Below are 21,039 nucleotides of genomic sequence, written 5' to 3' on the forward strand. Positions count from 1 at the left end.
TTTGACCCCTATGGACGGGATAATGCGACAAGTGGGTCCGCTTTCCAACGTCGTCCTTATGATCCGCCGTTACGTCGCTCACCGTCTCCAAGAGCGACAAACGCGCCAACCACTTTTTACCACCCTACTAGACGCCGCTCACCATCACCCCTCCGCCGCTCCACGTCTCCATTGCGACCTGTCTCACAATTCACCAACCAACGCCCGGAAAACTAACCTCTGCAGCTTTTGCAGGGAAAGCTGCATCGAACAAAAAGACAGAAATTCCTCCAGTGCGTCCATATAATACGATATATGTTTTAATAGAAGGTGTGTACGTTGACGCTTTAATAGACACTGGTGGTTGTTTGTCTGTGATTGATCGTTCCTTGTGGTCACGTCTGCGAAAAGTCACAACCCCTTATGACGAACCTACACTGCTCGCTGCTCAGGGGGACGCCATTAGACCTGCCGCTCTGTGCACCGCCCGTGTTTTCATAGCTGGTCTTCTCCATTTTGTGCAATTTGTCGTGCGGAGTTCGTGGGCCCCCCAGCTTATATTAGGCTCGGATTTTCTGTCTACGGCGAACGCTTCCATCTGCTGTCGAGAAAATGTTGTTCATATGACGGAAGCTGACAATGCCCTTATACGGATGACAAGCCCGTTCACTTGCTCGCTGTGGAAAATACCGAGCTACCACCTGGCCGTCAGCGAATGGTCACCATCACTTTTAATGTGATAAACTCTAATGACGTGTTTGTACAGCCATCTGCACGCTGTCTCGCAAGAGGTATAGCACTTGCTTCAGGTCTAGCGCGGTTCCACGATGGCCCCGGACTCCTCTACGATACAAACCAGACGTCTGAGAAAATTCTCATTCCTAAAGGCACCACAATGGCTTGTGTTACCCAATGCCAACCTGTCTCTGTTGTCCCGCTTATGCCAGCGTGTTCAGACCTTCCTTCTATTGGACGTTCATCAAGCGTTTCTGCTCTTGCTGCGACTATTAGTCCAGAGCTGACCTTCTCACATGCAGATAAGTTGCTTGCCTTGCTACAAAAGCATTGGAGTTTTTTTGATGCCCATTGCTCATCTCTGGGACAGACGTCCATTATTAAGCATCGTATCCAGACCGATGGTACTTCCATCGTACGCCGTTGACCATATCGCGTCTCTTCGTCCGAGCGGGAGGTCATTGAACGAAATGTAGCCTATATGCTGCAACGGATTATTATACGTCCTTCCGCGAGTCCTTGGTCATCCCCTGTTGTTGTAGTAAGGAAAAAAGATGGCTCCGTGCAATTTAGTGTGGACTATAGAGCACTTAATAGGATCACCCACAAGGATACTTGAACTGGTATAGCGCATTACGGGGAAGAAGAAACGGCCGAGCAGACCGACAGAAGAGGACAGAGCGCTAACTTCCAACTGAGCTTTATTGTCAAACTGCATCAAATATGTAGACTGGCGCAAGCATTCAAAACCACGCTAACTCAACGACAAGATAACACACAACATCACACCGTCACATATCACAGATTCATAGGCGGTTACTCTGATTAAGGAAGGCCACTTCATGTTCAGATAAACCCAAAGAAGGGGCGCTAATACACGTGCTGCCAGCTCTTGCTATACAATGCGCTTCTATAATTTCTTGAGTCAATTGTGACGGGTGCTTTTTTGTCACTTCACATTGGTCAAACATGGGGGTACATCCACAATCGCGGCAGTGAATTCCATTGTGGCCCTGGATTGCTTTGTGAGCATTATAATGGTGCTCTTTTAGCCTTTCATTAAGACAACGCCCCGTTTGGCCGAAATACCACATACCACATGAGAATGGAATCGCGTAAACAACCCCCACTACACACGGCACAAACCGGGCTTTGTGCTTAGTTGCGCAACCAGTCGTACGTGATTTGAGAGGGTTGACAGCTTTGCAAAGCCGTTGTAACTTATCCGGCGCTGAAAACACCTCTTTGACGCTGCATTTCTCCCCTATCTTTTTTATCCGGTGGGAAATGTCATGCACGTAGGGTAAAACTACGGGTCTTTTTCGGTCGTTAGATTCCGGCTGGGCCTCGGAGTTGCATCCTTTCTTTATCTGTTTTAATAGCTTTTCAGCTATAGATGCCAGTAGGATAGCTGGGTACCCAGCACTCAAAAGCCTTTCAGCTTGAGCAGCAAAGCTGCGATGCATGACATGATGACATGATTTCCTAAGAGGATTGATGAGGGAAAGATTTGTGATGCTGCGCTTAACTAACTTGGAATGGGAAGAGTCATAGGGTAAAAGGGGTTTTCCATTTCTAGGTTCAAATAGCCAGCACACATGGTCAGGTGAAAGAATTAAATTCAAATCTAAAAAGCGTAAGCTATTGTCTTAATTAAAGGCTAAAAGATGATGCCTTAATGAAAGGCTAAAAGATGATGCCTTAATGAAAGGCTAAAATAGCACCATTATAATGCTCTCAAAGCAATCCAGGGCCACATTGGAATTCACTGCCGCGATTGTGGATGTACCCCCATGTTTGAGCAATGTGAAGTGATAAAAAAGCACCCGTCACAATTGACTCGAGAAATTATAGAAGCGCATTGTATAGCAAGAGCTGGCAGCACGTGTATTAGCGCCCCTTCTTTGGGTTTATCTGAACATGAAGTGGCCTTCCTTAATCAGGGTAACCGCCTATGAATCTGTGATATGTGACGGTGTGATGTTGTGTGTTATCTTGTCGTTGCGTTATGGTGGTTTTGTATGCTTGCGCCGGTCTACATATTTGATGCAGTTTGACAATAAAGCTCAGTTGGAAGTTAGCGCTCTGTCCTCTACTGTCGGTCTGCTCGGCCGTTTCTTCTTCCCCGTAATGCGCTATACCAGTTCAAGTACGACGAACCAACTCGCCCAATCTTCAACACTCGTGGACCCACAAGGATGTTTTACCCATGCCGCGCATAGACGATGCTTTGGATTCCCTGCAAAGTGCCGAGTACTTCTCAAGCCTAAACCTGCGTTCGGGTTACTGGCCAATACCCATGCACGAGGACGGCAAAAAAAAGACAGCGTTTTCAACACCAGATGGGCTGTACGAGTTCAACATCATGCCATTCGGCCTTTGCAATGCTCCAGCAACATTCGAGCGGATGATCGACACAGTTTTACGAGGCTTGAAATGGAAGACTTGCTTGTGTTATTTAGACGATATTGTTATTTTCTCCTCAACTTTCCCTCAGGACTAGCAACAACTGGACGAAGTTCTCACGTGCCTTGCAAACGCAGGCCTTCAGCTGAACACCAAGAAGTGACGTTTTGCGAGCAAGACAAGTAAAGCGTTAGGCCACATCATAAGCAAAGACGGTATTCGTCCCTATCCAGACAAGCTTTCCGCTGTCAAACACTTCCCGCATCCTGAAAAATCCAAAGGTTTGCGCAGTTTCCTCGGCCTCTCTTCTTATTTTCGCCGATTCATTCGAGACTTCTCCTCAATAGCTTCACCATTGCACAAGTTGCTCTGATCAGGCGTCGCCTTTGTGTGATCTCCTGAATGTGAAGCGGAGTTTGCCCAACTGAAGTGTGCACTCACATCCAAACCACTCCTCTTTCATTTCGACGAAACCGCGCCTACGCTCCTGCATACGGACGCTAGTGGTGAAGGCATTGGTAAAATTCTCCTACAGCAAGACAAATATTCACGTGAGAAGGTCGTCGCATACGCGAGCTGTCCACTGACCCCTGCCGAAAAGAATTATACCATCACCGAACAGGAGTGCCTAGTGGTCGTATGGTCGATACAAATGTTTCGATCTTATCTCCATGGCCGCCACTTTACCGTGGTTACGGACCATCACGCCTTGTGCTGGCTCTCGACAATCAAAAACTTCTCCTGCGGCCTTGGTCACTGAATTCTTCACTTACAACATTATGACTTCACGAACACATACAAGTCGGGAAACAAACATCAAGACGCCGACGCACTTTCGCGTTGCCCGCTCTCTTCAGCGCCACTTAACAAACGGGCCACTGCCGCACTCGAGGAGCTTTCGACCGTCTCTTCCCTACATATTTCGTCCTTAGCTACTGTGGACCCAACTTCTCCATGTGAGTGTGAATTGTTCTTATCTCACCAACATGCTGACCCTTACTCTCACCGCATCATGGACCGCTTTGACGGGACTTGCCGGCCCCCTAACGCCCGTCTTCGCCGACAGCTGACGCAATTCAAGCTCAACAAGTGTGGAATTACAATAGGTATGATGTTGTGAGAGGAATATGGAAAGGGGTCAGGGTTCCTGGTCAGACGTTCGGCAATGCGCTCTTGTGCATGAGATCAGAAGTTCAAGCAAGATTAGAAATTAAGCAATGTGGAATAGGTAGGCTTGCCTTAGGAGATCACGGGAATACACCAAATCAGTAAGTACAAGGTGATATGATATGGACATCATTTGAGGGCAGGGAAGCTAGCAGCCTGATAAATTTTGAGAAGCGATTGAGAGAAATGGGGGAGGAGCGTTGGGCTAGGAAAGTATTCAGCTACTTGTACATGAAGAATGTCGATACAAAATGGCGGAAGCGAACCAGAAAAGTGACTGGTAAATACTTGGAAAACAGCAGGCGGCCAAACCAAAAAGAATTATCGGTTTAGAAGAAGGTGAAGGAAGCTGGGACCAATACACGGAGAATTGGCGTGATTAAGAAGTCCGCACTAGAAATCTATCGAACGTTTAAGCAGGAAATAGCCAAGGAAAGGATCCATGATAATACTCGGGGTAGTTCTCTACTGTTTGAGGCCAGGACAGGAGTATTGCGAACAAAGACATATCGGGCCAAATACGAAGGGGTAGACACGGTATGCAGTGCGTGTGGAGAGGAAGAAGAAGCTGCCGAACACTTGATAATCATGTTCTGTAAAGGGCTTCACCCTGTAGTTCAGGTTGATGGCCTAGTTTTTTAAAGCATTGGGGCTTAGGGACAGTGAGGGCAAAGTAGACTTTAAGCGGGTAGAATTAACGAGAAGGAGGTTATTTGATTGGTGGCTAAAGTCAAGGCCCGAGTGAAAATTGAACCCTTCGCTGCAAAGTACGAATCCTCAACCTCACTATTTAAGAAAAAAATTAATCTAGTTTTTGGTTCATTAGGTATAACGGCTTGGTGGCTCTAGCCACCGCCCGATCTAAAGGGTACAGCCATATCCATCCATCCATCCATCCAACCACGTCCTGTACCGTCCGTCATATCTACCACCCTGAAGGTCAACGTTGGGTGCCCGTTCTACCTCGCTCCCTTCGGGCTAAAGTCATCAAGACATATCACGATGACATGTCTGCTGGACACATGGGCTTCCAGAAAACGTATGACCGCATAAAATGTCACTACTACTGGCCGGGCTTGTCAACCTGTGTCGTGAAGAACGTTGCTTTTGTCAGCCCTTTGTCACCCTTTGTCAGCGTCGCAAGCTACCTACATCAACTCGAAGTGGACAATTACAACCCCTTCCGTGTCCCCTGCAACCATTTGAGGTAGTTGGCGTTAACCTGTGTGGTCCGCTTCCTATGACTGTCCCGGGCAGTCGATGGATAGTTACAGCTGTCGAGCACCTGACCCGCTACACCGAAACAGCTCCCGTGCCTTCTGCATCAGCTTCGGAAGTTGTTGACTTCATCCTTCGAGCAATAATCTTTCATCACGGAGCTCCTCGTGTGATACTGATTGACTATGGAAGAGTATTTCTTTCAGAACTCGTCGAAGAAGGGCTCAAGGCATCCGGCACTACTCACAAAACAAGCTCTATTACCATCCTCAGACGAACGGCCTGACTGAGCGCTTTCATCGTACCCTGTCAGATATGATAACGATGTATATCGAACCGGACCACAGAAACTTGTACACCATTTTGCCATTTGTCACTTTTGCGTATAATACCTCTATACCGCGCACAACCGGTTACTCGCCACTCTACCTCGTCCACGGTCGCTTCCTTTCTTCTTTCCTCAATGTTTCGTTCTTCTCTGCGCCCATTAAACCACGTTCATCTTCAAGTGAAGGATACGTGTCTCATCTACTTCATTGCTGCCAGCTGGCTCGCGTCAACACTGAAGCCAAGCAACAGGATCGCAAGCATGAATATGATGCCTCTCATCTTGCCGTGTCCTTCAGCCCTGGCGACGAAGTCCTCCTCCTTACACCTATTCGCACTCTCGGCCTGTGCGAGAAGTTTCAATTACGTTTCATAGGCCCCTACACTGTCTTGGAGCAAACGTCTCCTGTCAATTATAGCGTGGCACCCGTTCTTCTTTCAACGGATCGCCGTTGCCGGGCAGCAGAAATAGTCCACGTATTTCGCATGAAGCCTTTCATATGGCTTTCCTCTTCGCTTTAAACTGCGGCCAAGAACTGCGGTCAGGATGACCGCTTTCACGTGGGGGAGGGGGGGGGGGGAGAGTTAGTGTAGGCATTCATTAAGCACATATACTGCCTTTACACATGTTCATCACGAGTGGTCGTCATCTTTATCTGCTGTGGGGACTTGGCTTACCTGAGTTCTGTGCCTTGGGTTTGGTCACTTGATTGTGTCTTCTGGGCCTAGTAAAGGTTGCCTTCACCGTCGCATCACAATATAATGAGTGTAAATATGTTCGTCGCTTGTTGAACAGCCTCAAGAAAGCCCTAAATTGTGTACAGAACATTTGCTAGACATAAAAAAGAGTTTAAAATAGTCGTCTCAGCCCTTGGATTAGCTATAAGATTATTCAGACTAAACGAAAATAAAAACACTCTGTGTAACACAGCACCAAAACATACACTTTTCGAGTGCTTAGGCATTCTCTAACCACTAAGATTGATTAAGCCAAGAGCAAAGGTTTCAGGACCACACTACCGCAGTACATTAAGAGCGATCTAAAGAAGTTCCGGCGCTTTACTTCCAACTGCAAAGAATGCGTAAAAGATCGCGTATTTCACGGAAAACTAGTGAATTATGAGGTAAAAATAGGTCAGTGCTTAAAGACTATTTTTGGAGCGTACCTAAACAAAACGAAAATAAAAACACTGTGTAACACAGGACCAAACAAACACTTTTCGAGTACTTAGGCATTCTCTAACCACTAAGATTGATTAAGCCAAGAGCAAAGGTTTCAGGACCACACTATACCGCAGTACATTAGGAGCGATCTAAAGAAGTTCCGACGCTTTACTTCCAACTGCAAAGAATGCGTAAAAGATCGTGTATTTCACGGAAAACTAGTGAGTTATGAGGTAAAAATAGGTCAGTGCTTTAAGGACTATTTTAGGAGGGTACCTAATTTATATAGTGTTACAACAGCAGCATCTGTGCCAAATTATTCTGTTGGAGGCGTTCCTGTAGTGTTGGTCAAAGGTGTACTGAAAATGCTGCCTAATATCAACGCTGGGAAAAGTGCTGGAGTAGACGGTGTTATTAATTTATTTTGATAGTGCTATACAGATCAGCATTCAGAGTTCGCACGAAACGCACGAAACGTACTCACAGATAAAGATGAACGCGAAGAAGCGTCTCAGTTGCTACTTCGCCCTGTCTGTAAAGCGTGCCTTTTCAGCAAACGGAGGATGTGAAACGATTGCAGTGACCTTCGTGCACCCGGTAACTACAACAGAATACGTACGAGATGTACAATCCTCCCCACTGCAAGATGAGGACGCGCGATCAAACGCCCACTTATTCTCTACGCGGGCATAGTACGCGTGAGAGATGAGAGCTTCCGCGCGCTCACTGTGCCATCTTGCTGATAATGCTGTAAACACGATACTTCCTCCAGGAGATGCCGCCAACAGCAGTAAGTGATAGATATGAATATCTTGCCATTTGCATGTTCAAGGAGAAACCTTGCGATGGGTCAGTGGTAAGTCCTCGCATTCATATCACGGAGGTCCCACGTTTGATTCCGCGCGCCGGACTTTTCTGAATTTTTCTGCCTTGCTCATTCAATATTATATATATATATATATATATATATATATATATACAACAAGAAGTGGAGGACGGACAAACCGAAAACGTTTTATTTTTCCTACGTTTCAGCCGGGGACCGGCCTTCATCAGGGAAAACACGTTACAAAAATGCGCTTTTCTTAAGTAGGCATGGTACATCAAGGGCTCCTGTCACGTGAACTATCACTAATATGCACTATCTACTGTGACATGGTGAGTAATGAACAGCAGAGAATGTCAAAGCAATGTCAAAGAAAGATTATGAGAATGCATGAGCGGTGTTTACATCAAGTAGATCACATGAATAGCAGTTTGAAAAGTACAGTAATATCTACAAACAAAACTATCAAACCCATACAGCAAATCACACGCACAAAAAAGACAAAAAGTATAGCAGAAAACGCTCAAATGGAACAAGATGCATAACTAAATATTTCATGGGGCACAAAGAAAATTGATGACGCAAAGTCAAGATTCACTGCACCGGAAAGGAGTAGAAAAGATCTGCGTGTACAGTGATTATGAGCATACTGTACTGAAACTAGAACTTAGTTCTGCACCGAAAGAAACGTCAATTTGCCTGGATCTTGATTTATACCGGATAAGATGACGTTGGACTTGTGTATCAGAAATGACTCGCGCAGTTCCCTATCATAGTGTGAAGAGAAACCGGATTCCAGTATAGTAGCTCTTAGTTTATTGAATGAGTCACCAGGAATGTTAACGTGCTTAGACAAAGGTAGACTGGGTAGGCTTGTGGCCTGTGACTTATGATTATTAAAGCGCAGTCTAAAAGGTCTTACAGTATGTTCGATGTATTGGAGTTTGCACCCAGAGCATTGAAGCATGTACTCAAAGTTGCTAGTGTCGCAGTCAAAATACCCTTTAATTTGTAGATGACAGTTTGAGGCTGTACTCTTAACCAAAGTGGTCGTCTTCATATGGTTGCAAACTTTGCGCCCCGCCGTGGTGGTCTAGTGGCTAAGGTACTCGGCTGCTGACCCGCAGGTCACGGGTTCAAATCCCGGCTGCGGCGGCTGCATTTCCGATGGAGGCGGAAATGTTGTAGACCCGTGTGCTCAGATTTGGGTGCACGTTAAAGAACCCCAGGTGGTCGAAATTTCCGGAGCCCTCCACTACAACGTCTCTCATAATCATATAGTGGTTTTGGGACGTTAAACCTCACATATCAATCATCAAACTTTGCAACGGGGTTTGTTGCATGAATGACAACCAGAAAATGGGGTGGCGGTAATCCTTGATGAGTTTGTACGTCGCGTAAGTTCTTCGATCTGCGATATACCACACGTGTGGGATCACGAAAGATTTTTTAAGGTGATCACTCTGTATTAGTATGTTGTGACGTTCCTGAAGGATGTTGTTGATGTTTGGTGCTGATGCGGCTTGTGTTAAAAGCAGGCTCGTGCTTGAGGGTGCGGCCTGCTTCTTCCAAATAAAAAGTTCCTTACGGTCAATGTCCTCAGCCCGTTTAATAGCATTTTTAAGAATTTATGGTGGATATTTTTGCTTCTGTAGGGCCTCCCGAAGTTTGGTGCAGTTGTTTGTAAAATCTGAATTGTTCGAACATATTTTCTTAAAAGGCAATGCTTGACCATATGGGATTGCCGTTTTGCAGTGCTTTGGATGTGAACTATTGAAATGTAGGTATGACTGCCTATCCGTAGGTTTTCTAACGAGTTTAGTCGTCACTTTGTTAGCACGTATAGTAACCGTGACGTCAAGAAAATTTATTGCTGTGCTTGAGTATGATGAGCCTTGTTGAAGTCTGCAATGAACGACAAAAGTTCTGTCTCTCCATGCTGCCAGATCAGAGAGACGTCGTCAATATGACGCTTATAATAAAACGATTTGAGACTGCATGCGTCTAAGAATTTATCTTCTAGTTGGCCCATAAAGATATTTGCATAGCTTGGTCCAATTTTCATTCTCATAATCTTTCTTTGACATTGCTTTGACATTCTCTGCTGTTCATTACTCACCACGTCACAGTAGATAGGACATGATAGTGATAGTCCACGTGACAGGGGCCCTTGATATACCATGCCTACTTACGAAAAGCGCATTTTTGTAACGTGTTTTCCCTGATGAAGGCCAGTCCCCGGCTGAAGCGTAGGAAAAATAAAAAGTTTTCGTTTTTCACGTCTTCCACTTCTTGGTATTTTTCCACTGGATCCGAGGACACCTTCTTTTTCATACCTTACACCTATGAATCCCGAACGGATGGCGACGCAAACTATACTGTTGAAGTTCCAAAAGACGGCGGTTTTAACTGTCGTTGTAGGGGACTCCCAAACAATGTAGCTTTACCAGCACTTCGACCTTGCTCGAGAAGGCAGTCCCGCCTTCGTCACACAGTGTGGCGCCAGCATCGACGACGTATGTGCGTTACTGGACTTCGTGCCACCGTCAATAACGACCCTTATCGCCAGCTCCGGGACTAATGACCTCACCCGCAACACCGGTCATGTGGCGTTTGACAAATACAGCGACCTGCTAAACTTCATTGCTTCGCAACGCCCTGAAATACACAGGATACATGCAAGCTTGGTCCTTCCTTCCCCGATGTACCAATCGTCGCCGTGGCAACCGTAACACAGCGACTGTACAACAATGCAACCGAGAGGCATGTGAATTTAACCATCGCCTGAGAGATTTTTGCCGTCACTCTCGTCTTGTATTTTTTCTGGACCACGGTTTCAAGTGGTTCCCATCTGCGCGTGTTCTCGCTGCTGACGGCCTACATCCCAGCTACAAGGGCGTCGCACTGATGGCGAGCCATATCCGACAACTATGTCTTGGTTACATGCGCAACGTCGTATCTTGCTCATGGCTTGATCACGCAACCAGCTGTTCTTGAAAACAGAAGTCTCCCGATCGACTGCCGTCACCTCTGGACCAACGACAAAGTCAACCCTCGGGCAGTCAACAACGCAGCGCATCTCCGAAGCAAGCTTCGCTCAACCGCATACCATGCGAACAGAAGCAATACACAAAGGGTCCCTCCTTCATTGGACAGTTGAACAGTTACTCAAACCAAGCGCACGCCACCCGACCGTCTCCCGCACAAGACGAGCGCACCGGTGACTCTCTTAGCGGGTGTCAAACGAAAGAGCGCCGGTGTTCTCCTAACAACGCTTCAAGTTTGCAGACGCAGCCACCACAAAAAAGGTCCGTTACTCTTCCTGCTTCACACTCATGCAAACTTAGGAGTGCTAAATTCAGCAAGGTCTCTAATCATTGACTAGTATTCCAGCTGGCAGTCAATCTATCCAACTATTCGAGTTTTTGTAAAATCGGGAAGGTTATTGAAAAACGAATCCGCCATGCTCTCCCCGCGTCCACACTTGGTACCTATGTAACTGCTTCGACGGTACCTAAGGGGCTTCGACTTTCGTTGAAACCAGCAACTTCCAAAATGTCGGGCCATAAAAGCGACATATGGAATGCAATCTTAACAAATGGTTCTTTAGACCTAACACGTGTCGTGATCGACCATTACAAAGAATCCTCCAAAGCATTAGTTAACACTGAGCGACAACTACGTGCCTCGCATCCGATTAGTACTTCAGAGATCAGGGCCCTCAACGAATACGAACAAACTAAATACGCTGAAATCCACTCAAAAATGCTAAGAAGTTGCTCCGCGACAAAATACTTTCTGAGACGGCTTAAAAAAAATAGCAGATTCTGATAATACAGAAGAAGACAAGTCCACTAACATTGTCAAAATTTCTGAGGTTGTTCTTTCCGAACCGGAATTCGCGGTACTTGCTCAGGGTTTTAACTTCTGTCCTGCCACTAGTGGCTTTAACGATTTCCAGCTGGCAAAGGACTTAAATAATTTTGCCCGAAACCTACGCTTAAGAGAATTCTTTCATGAACAGCCATCTTCTTCGCACATGCCATCCCGCGAGCACTGGATGCCTCCAACACAATGTGACAAGTTTCTTGATCTCTACATCTCAGCAGTACGAAGCGACATTCTGGAGGCCTATAAGAAACCCACGTCCTTTAAACATAATCTGTCCATTTCTGAGAAAAAAGCCCTGCATATGCTGCAAGATCGCGAAAACATAATTATCAAACCAGCTGATAAAGGTGGCGCTGTAGTAATAATGAATAAGTCTGATTATACTACTGAGATGCAAAGACAGCTGAATGATACCCATTTCTACAAGCACCTTGATGACGATTCGACAGAGCAGTTCAAGGAAATGGTTTCCAATACCATAAAAGACCTTGACAAAGTATACAAAATCAACGAGAGAGCTATACGCTCCTTGATCCCCCTTAGCCCCCCCTTAGCCCCATGCCGGGGCGATTTTATATCCTACAAAAATACACAAAGTAAATAATCCTGGCCGCCCTATTGTTTCCGCTATTGGCGCCGTCACTGAACCGGTGTCTATATTCGCTGATAATCTCATTAAGGATATCCCACCCACTTTCAAATCATACCTGAAAGATACAAACCATTTTTTGCTCGACATCATTGACCTTGACGTGTCACTTGATTCATTGCTTGTGACACTAGACGTAGCCTCACTCTAAACGAACATCCCTCATATTGATGGCATTCAAGCAATATCGGAGGCTTATGAAGAAAAAGTTTCCAACAAAACGGTGGACAGCAACACACTAGCGCGGTTACTGGAAATAATCCTGACATTGAACAATTTTGAATTTGACGGAGTGCATTATGTTCAGGTTAGTGGCACTTCTATCGGTACGAAAATTGAACCAAGCTATGCAAATATCTTTAAGGGCCAACTAGAAGATAAATTCTTAGGCGCATGCAGTCTCAAACCGTTTTATTGTAAGCGTTATATTGACGACGTCTTTCTGATCTGGCAGCACGGAGAGACAGAACTTCTGTCGTTCATTACAAACTTCAACCAGGCTCATCCCACCATCTCTTTTTCGGAATCATACTCAAGCACAGCAATAAACGTTCTTGACGTCACGGTTACTATACGTGCTAACAAAGTGACGACTAAACTCTTTAGAAAACCTACGGATAGGCAATCATACCTACATTTCAATAGTTCACATCCAAAGCACTGCAAAACGGCAATCCCTTATGGTCAAGCACTGCGTTTCAAGAAAATATGTTCGAACAATTCAGATTTTACAGACAACGACACCAAACTTCGGGAGGCCCTACAGAAGCAAAAATATCCACCACAAATTCTTAACGATGCTATTAAACGGGCTAAGGACATTGACCGTAAGGAACTTTTTATTTGGAAGAAGCAGGCCGCACCCTCAAGCACGAGCCTGGTTTTAACACACGCCGCTTTTAACACACGCCGCATCAACACCAAACATAAACAGCATTCTTCAGAAGCATCACAACATACTAATACAGAGTAATCACTTTAAAAAAATTTTTCCTGATCCCCCACGTGTGGTATATCGCAGATCGAAAAACTTACGCGACATACTAACCTCATCAAGGATTACCGCCACCACTTTTTCTGGTTGTCATCCATGCAACAAACCCCGTTGCAAAGTTAGTAACAATATGACAACGACCACTTTGGTTAAGGGTGCAGCATCAAACTTTCTTCTACAAATTAAAGGTCATTTTGACTGCGACACAAGCAACATTGTGTAAATGCTTGAATGCTCTGTGTGCAAACTCCAATACATCGGACATACTGAAACACCTTTTAGACGGCGCTTTAATAACCATAAGTCACATGCCACAAGCCTACCCAGCCTACCTTTGTCTAAGCACGTTGACATTCCTGGTCCCTCATTGAATAAACTAAGAGCTACTATACTGGAATCAGGTTTCCCTTCACACTAAGATAGGGAACTGTGCGAGTCATTTCTGATACACAAGTTCAACGCGATCTTATCCGGTATAAATCAAGATCCAGGCAAACGGACGTTTTTTTCGGTGCAGAACTAAGTTCTAGTTTCATCACAGTATGTTCATAATCACTGTACACGCAGACCTTTACTACACCTTTCCGGTGCAGTGAATTTCTTGACTTTGTTTCATCAATTCTGTTTTTTCCCCATGAAATTCTTAGTTACGCATCTTGTTCCAATTGAACGTTTTCTGCTATACTTGTTTGTCTTTTTTGTGCGTGTTATTTGCTGTATGAATTTCATAGTTTTGTTTGTAGATATTACTGTACTTTTCAAACTGCTATTCATGTGATCTACTTGATGTAAACACCGTTCATTCATTCTCAAAATCTTTCTTTGACTTTGCTTTGACATTCTCTGCTGTTCATTACTCACCACGTCACAGTAGATAGTGCATGATAGTGATAGTTCACGTGACTGGAGCTCTTGATATACCATGCCTACTTAAGAAAAGCTCATTTTTGTAACGTGTTTTCTCTGATGAAGGCCGGCCCCGGCCCGGCTGAAACGTAGGAAAAATAAAAAGTTTTCCTTCTGCCCGTCCTCCACTTCTTGGTATTTCTCCACTGGATCCAAGGACACCTTCTTTTTCACATATATATATATATATATATATATATATATATATATATATATATATATATATATATATATATATATATATATATATATATATATATATATATATATATATATATATATATATATATATATATATATATATATATATATATATATATATATATATATATATATATATATATATATATATATCATCAGCCTGACTACGTTCACTGCAGGACAAAGGCCTCTCCCATGTTCCGCCAGTTAACCCGCTCCTGTGCTTGCTGCTGCCAATTTATACCCGCAAACTTCTTAGTCTCATCATCCCACCTAACCTTCTGTCTCCCTCTAACCCGCCTCCCTTCTCTGGGAATCCAGTTAGTTACCCTTAATGACCAGCAGTTATCCTGTCTACGTGCTACATGCCCGGCCCATGTACATTTCTTCTTCTTTATTTCAACTATGATATCCTTAACACCCGTTGGTCCCCTAATCCACTCTGCTCTCTTCTTGTTTCTTAAGGTTACACCTACCATTTTTCTTTCCATTGCTCGCTGCGTCGTCCTCAAGTTAAGCTGAACCCTCTTTGTAAGTCTCCAGGTTTCTGCTCCGTAGCTAAGTACCGGCAAGATACAGCTGTTATATACCTTCCTCTTGAGGGATAGTGGCAATCCACCTGTCATAATTTGAGAGCGCTTGCCGAGTGTGCTCCACCCCATTCTTATTCTTCTAGTTACTTTATTCTCGTGGTTCGGCTCTGCGGTTATTACCTGCCCTAAGTAGACATAGTCGTTTACAACTTCAAGTGCACTATTACCTATCTCGAAGCGCTGCTCCTTTCCGAGGTTGTTGTACATTACTTTTGCTTTCTGCAGATTAATTTTAAGACCCACCTTTCTGCTCTCCTTGTCTAACTCCGTAATCATGAGTTGCAATTCGTCCCCTGAGTTACTCAGCAATGCAATGTCATCGGCGAAGCGCAGGTTACTAAGGTATTCTCCATTAACTCTTATCCCTAACTGTTCCCATTCTAGGCTTCTGAAAACCTCCTGTAAGCACGCGGTAAATAGCATAGGGGAGATTGTGTCCCCCTGCCTTACACCCTTCTTGATTGGTATTCTGTTGCTTTCTTTATGAAGCACTATGGTAGCAGTTCATCCCCTGTAGATTTTATCCAGAATGTTTATATATACTTTGTCTACGCCCTGATTCCGCAGTGTCTGCATGACGGCTGATATTTCTACTGAATCAAACGCCTTTTCGTAATTTGCGAAGGCTATGTATAGTGGTTGGTTATACTTTGAGCATTTCTCTATTACCTGATTGATAGTATGAATGTTGAGTAGCCTGTTCGAAATCCTGCTTGTTCCTTTGGTTGATAGAATTCTGATGTTTTCTTTACTCTGTTAGCAATTACCTTTGTAAATAGCTTGTATACTACAGAGAGCAAGCTGATCGGCCTGTAATTCTTCAAGTCCTTATCATCTCTTTTCTTATGTATTAAGATATTGTTTGCGTTCTTCGAAGACTCTGGTACTCTTCCCGTCAGGAGACACCACGTAAACAGGGAGGCTAGTTTTTCTAACACAATCTGTCCTCCATCTTTCAGCAGATCTGATGTTACCTGATCCTCACCAGCAGCTTTTCCTCTGTGCATGCTCTGCAAAGCTTTTCTGACTTTTATCATTACTGGTGGGGTGTCATCTGGGTTACTGCTAGTTCTTATAGTATTAAGGTCGTGGTTGTCTAGGCTACTGTATGGATCTCTGTAAAACTCCTCTGATATTTTAACTATCCTATCCATAATGGTGTTTATTTTGCCTTATTTGTCTCTTAGTGCATACATCCGACTTTTGCCCATCCCAAGTTTTCTCTTCACTGCTTTGACGCTTCCTCCGTTTTTCAGAGCGTGTTCAATTCTCTCCATGTTATACCTTCTTACATCGCATACCTTACGTCTATTAATCAACTACGAAAGCTCTCTCAGTTCTATTTTGTCTGTTGTACTTGACACTTTCATGATTTGAAGCTACTTAATTAGGTTCTTCGTTTCCTGGGAAAGCTTGCCAGTGTCCCGTCTAACTACCCTGCCTCCAGCTTCCGCTGCACACTCCGTAATGATACTTGTCAGATTATCATTCATTGTATCTACGCTAAGGTTGGGTTCCTCACTAAGAGCCGAGTACTTGTTCTGCAGCGACATTCTGAATTCCTGTACTTTCCCTCTCAGTGCTAGTTCATTGATTGGCATATATATATATATATATATATATATATATATATATATATATATATATATATATATATATATATATATATGCGTAAGCATATACGGTGCATGACATCGACGCTGTCGTCCACGTCGACGCTGGCGGTGAAATACTAAAAAGAGTGTCCATAATATTCCTGTCACAATAATAAATTGGTTCTGTATCTGCATGTCACACTGCAAATGTCGTCGAAAGATGATAGCCTTGAGTAGGAAGAGAGTGAACAAAACGTTTATTTGAGGTTCCGCGCAAGCAAATTGGTGAATGGTATTCTGGAGGCGCTATGTTAGAGTGCCTCGAGCGTGCAGCGGAGGCGAATAAGCGCATCAAGACACTTCAGACGTCAGACATGAGCATCATGTGGCAGTTATCTTGGAAAACGATGCGTGCACGCGGTGTGCGCGCTCATCTCGAAGGCGATAAGGTGTAGAACCCAAGGCGACGGGTAGGTGCCACCACCGTGTCGTCTTAGCAAAGCATTGGAAACACTTGAATTTCATGCAAGCGTTGCATGGTCAGCGCAGCGTGATGAACGCTACGGTCCTTAGAATTGCTTATGTAGGCCTTGTCGAGTAAAAGATAAACACACAAAATGATGACGTGTTGTTATATAGTGCCTCAGATATGAGGAATAGCTGCTTTTTGATTGACAATCACACAAGTATGAATACTAAACCGTGAGCAATATTGGTGGGCGCTGCGGATGGGGTTGGCTGTTTGGGGTATCGGCCGGTTACTCCGGTACCTTTTAAGGTGCCGCTAAAGATGGACAAACAGACAAATGTAAAGACAGACAGATCAAATTTTTTGCGTTGAACGTTCTTAAGAAAAACTATCGTCTTCAATAAGGCAGAAGCGCGGTTACGTTTGCGTGCTTTGGGACCCACATTGGTAAAAGGCATGCACCAGCTTGAGGGGGTGCCGTACAGTGTCGTCCTACTCACATGGCTCCAGCTTTTTTCAGTGTTTGCGTCAGAAATATTCTTCCGGCACACAGTGTTTTTGACTGAAAAGGCGTCCAAACTGAAGAAAATTACGTTAACACCTTTTTTATTGGTGGGAGAACTTTTCATCGATTTATCGCCACTTTTTGTTTCGACGACGCAGTGGAGGGGTGTGTGTGCCCACCCTAGGCCTCAGCGCTGGCGGAGCCTGTTTGACGCTCGGGCGACACTAGTCAGAGCTACTCAAAATGTGAGTCACTGTGGAGGGGGAGCATATATCCTCCGAGGACGTTTCCGAAGATTCAGGATGGTAGTAGACGGTTTCCAGTCTTTCTGCGAAACGCTGCAGAGCTGCTCTCGCTTTCGTTGAAGAAACTGTTGGCGCTGATCCTTGCATTTAAAATACCCGGCACTGTGGAGCCCGTGCTGCGCAACTCAACGGAAGTCTACTCAAAGCAGGGTGAATGCCCCATTTATCTAAAGAGGCTTAAATCATCGTAAGGCCGAGAGGAAAGTTTAGCATCGCCAGGATGGAGTCCCGGTGAGTGCAAGTCCGCTTATACGTATGGCCGGCATCGCTGAGAGTGAAGCAGGAGGGGACATATAGGTCCCAAAGGAATGCAGAATATTGTCGTCGTCAGCACGCCAAAGAAGGAGACCCCAACCCTGAACGTGAAAACGCAGGCCCTTGAGCTAAATGGTAAGAATTATGAAATAGCGCCTACGAAGTGGCACCACACAACCCATGCAAGCGCGTTATTCGTGGCATTCCCATCGGAGACAACCACGTGGTGGTGCAATGCCGAATCATCAACAGCAAGGACCCACTAGCTCTCGAGGCTAAACGTATAAAGGACACGGGCACGGTGATAGTGGCGTCTGATAGGCAAAGGGTGCCAAATTTTCTGAGGTATGGTCCAACCCTTGTTAGATGTATCTGTATCGCAAGCAAGTGAACACGTGCTATCAGTGTGGCAAGGTGGGGCATCACCTGGACGTATGCCGAACGCCGGAAGTCATGACATGTCGACAATATGGCCCAGGCAGCACAGAAGGTTGGCCCAATATTGGGGATAGATCGGCATTGCCTGGCCCATGAACGGCCCAGTTTTCACAACGTGCCGCCAAGATTGGCTGTGCCAGCCAAATAGAACGGCGACGTTGGACCAGCGTTGACAACGTACCCCCAATATTGGCTGTGCCAGCCGAATAGAACGGTTATGTTGGACCAGCATTAACAACATTCCGCCAATGATGGTTGCGCCAGTCTATTAGATCGGTTATATATTGGGCCAGCTTTCAGAACTTTCCGCCCATATAGGCTGTGCCGGCCTATTAGAACGGACACATCGGGCCAGGTTGTACAAATAGCAGCCAATATGGGTGGAGCCATCCAATAAGACCGGCATTATTGGCCCGCCGTTTCACCGTTATTGCCGGCGTCAGCTGAAAAGTCAGCATCACGATGTCATAACATTAGAATATGAGCCAATTTCTGCGTCTGCTGCTTTTTGGCGCTGTTCTGGCCCCAATTCACGCGCCGATTTTTCAAGTTAGAGAGAGAGTAATATATGTGCCGGGCACAACATTAGAACTATCTTTTCGTCATTAAACCATGCACAGCTCGTTGATATGCATAATCGTTGGTTGAAGTTGTGCAAGGTAGACTATTTAAGTGAGAAAAAATTACCGATCAAGTTTCTCTGTCAGACGTGACGTCCGATGCGGTGCTATCCATACGTATGACGAAGCTGCTGCGGATACCGCTGTCAAACGCGTGCGTGTAGACGTCGAATATCTGACGCAAATCTTATCGTATCATGTGTCGGGCTAGCTATCTACGCAACCTATTCGAATCTGTTTTGCATTCACAGCACAGTACGTGTTAACGGCACTTGCTGCTGCTTGACGTGTGGGAAGAGCGGGGGTCGTCAGTTGCGTTATGGTGACTGAATCATACAACATATGCAGTTGCCGTGATCTAACACACAGACGCGCGTGCGCACGCACGCGCTATATTCATGCAACGACCACACGAATTCCCAACAACATCGCAGCGAACGGGGAGTGTGTGGGCGTCGTAGGGCACCCTGTCGGTGCCCAGCTCGTTGCGAACGCGAATTTCGGCGTGGAACGCTTCTTTTTTATGTACTTTTTTTACGTGTGCCCAAAACGGTAGGCTGCGCGATACGAGCAGTACGACACACAAAAAAAGAAGAAACGTGAGTGGGTAGGGCAAATCGTTAATAAAAAAAAAAACACGCACGCTCACGCCACTGCAGTGGCGTGAGCGTGCGTGTTTTTGTGTTATTAACGAAGCACATGTGCTTCCATAAAACATGACAGCCAAGAATGATGAAGTATTCATTTACATACAAATTACTATGAGTTGCTGAAACTCACGCAAAATAACATAATTTTCTTCCTCGTATATTGATCGAGTGCCTTGAAATTATGCTATGTGAATTTGACACATCAACAGTGCATTATGATTCCCACCTGAAGGGGCTACAATCTTGGCAAGTAATAGAAGTACTCTTCCCACCTGATGTGCACCTAACGTAAAGAGGCCTTGTTTCTCAAGTTAGCAACATATATTATATATATATATATATATATATATATATATATATATATATATATATATATATATATATATATATATATATGTATGTATGTATGTATGTATGTATGTATGTATGTATGTATATATATATGGAGCACATCACCACTGGAAAACTATACCAGGTGTAACCAGAAAAAGGCGCACCTGCAGTTTTATAGTTTAAAAGAAGCAATGACATGCCAACCATCCAAAATAGAACGCCCGAGAAAGGAGCATCAATCAGTTTTACAGCAGCTAAAAGCCTGCTAACAGCTGAAGGTAGTCATGCTGCTCTTCCATTCAAGTATAGTGTACACTGAAAAAAGATACTGAAGATACACCATCAGCAAATGACAAAACCAGAACAGACAGAGCTTTCTCTTAATATTCAAAAAGTCTTTAGCTGAGGAGGCAAATAAGTCATTGGCACACAATAAGTGCACAAAAAAAACCTGTCGCACGAGGCTGTCAGCGTTTAGACAACACAGACAAAAATACGGTAGACTGAAGAAGGGAAACCCATAGCAAAAGTTACCATACTCCCGAGTTCTTGCTTTGCGTGCAAATGAAGCTAGCATGAAGTTGAACACTAGATTAAAGCACCACAATCAACTTCTAGAAGTCAATGCTTTAGGAATAATACAAAGTACTGAAGAAGCATGCAAAGAGCATTCCTATGAAGGCATATATAAAAAAAGACTGAAAGCTCTGTGGCCCTGAACATGACAACACCACAATCAATCGAAGAGCCCTTCAGACACACCAGCAGTTCTGGCTAACACTAAAAAGTCACAAAAACATACCTTTAATGCCT

This window comes from Rhipicephalus microplus, unplaced genomic scaffold, assembly GCF_043290135.1.
Source record: "Rhipicephalus microplus isolate Deutch F79 unplaced genomic scaffold, USDA_Rmic scaffold_16, whole genome shotgun sequence".
Lineage (NCBI taxonomy): Eukaryota > Metazoa > Arthropoda > Arachnida > Ixodida > Ixodidae > Rhipicephalus > Rhipicephalus microplus.